The sequence below is a fragment of the Mastomys coucha genome, unplaced genomic scaffold, assembly GCF_008632895.1.
Source record: "Mastomys coucha isolate ucsf_1 unplaced genomic scaffold, UCSF_Mcou_1 pScaffold18, whole genome shotgun sequence".
Classification (NCBI taxonomy): domain Eukaryota; kingdom Metazoa; phylum Chordata; class Mammalia; order Rodentia; family Muridae; genus Mastomys; species Mastomys coucha.
This window is the reverse complement of record NW_022196900.1, coordinates 9,137,538-9,138,592: the sequence shown is the minus strand read 5'-3', so window position 1 is coordinate 9,138,592 and position 1,055 is coordinate 9,137,538.

The following is a 1,055-nucleotide window of genomic DNA, read 5'->3' as shown; positions in this document are numbered from 1 at the left end:
GTGCTGTGCTCACTGCTGGGGGGTTGCTGTGCTCACTGCTGGGGGGATGCTGTGTTCACTGCTGGGGGGTGCTGTGTTCACTGCTCGGTCCTGCAACAACAGCCTCAAGTCTCATAATTCTGGGTTCATAAGCAGTATCATTCTGATGCAGAAATGATCCCTCCCTGCCTCTGAGACTAGCCAACCAATGGTTAGCTCCATCCACATTATCTGCAGTTGGACAAGAAATGGAGTTTCACAATGTGCGTGCGTGCATGAGTGTGTGTATGTGTGTGTGTATGTGTGTTTTCTAGGCCCACCCAGCATGCCTTGCCCCCAGGAAACAGTCAATAAATGGTTATTGAATTTAGAGCGTCCTTCTTCCCAATCGCTGAGGTTTAATCTATTCCCGATTCAGAATATCTATTAACTTTGCAGCATCACTAAGCCTTTAAAAAAAAATCCATTTGTGGATGCGTTTAAAGACTTCACAGTAAATCTCACTCTACCGATTAGGAGAAAGCTGTTAAAGGAAGCATGCTCATTCAACACACCAGTAGCCATTGGTAAAATGTAATTTAATTTAATCATTTAAATTTACATTGTTAATGTACAAGAGCATTTCTTTCAAACCACAGGTTAACACACACTTACTAAAAAGCAATGCTGTTAGAGGAGAAGGGCTTGGGAGACTCGGCCATTTGAAACAAAAGCAAGGCACTCTCCAAGAACAGCAAGTGGATTCCCATTTCCCACTGAGGGCAAGTTCACACTGAGACAGCACTCCCTTCCGGGGAGGAATCACCTGCATTAATGCTTGTCCTCCACAGAGCTAGTGTGCCATCCGCTCTGAGTGCACTTGGGTGTCAACATTTAAAAATGATGACCTAAGAGGCTCGCATAGTTGTGCTCACTATGGAAGACAGAAGAACACTGGCTGTGTAGTCTTTCCTCTCAGCACTAGTGTCTGGCCCTTAACTAAAACAGCTTCATCATCCTTCAAAACAGCAAATGGACGCTTAGACAGTCCTTTCCCTTCAGCATATGGGTGTGAGGACGTAAGAGGGAACAGCATT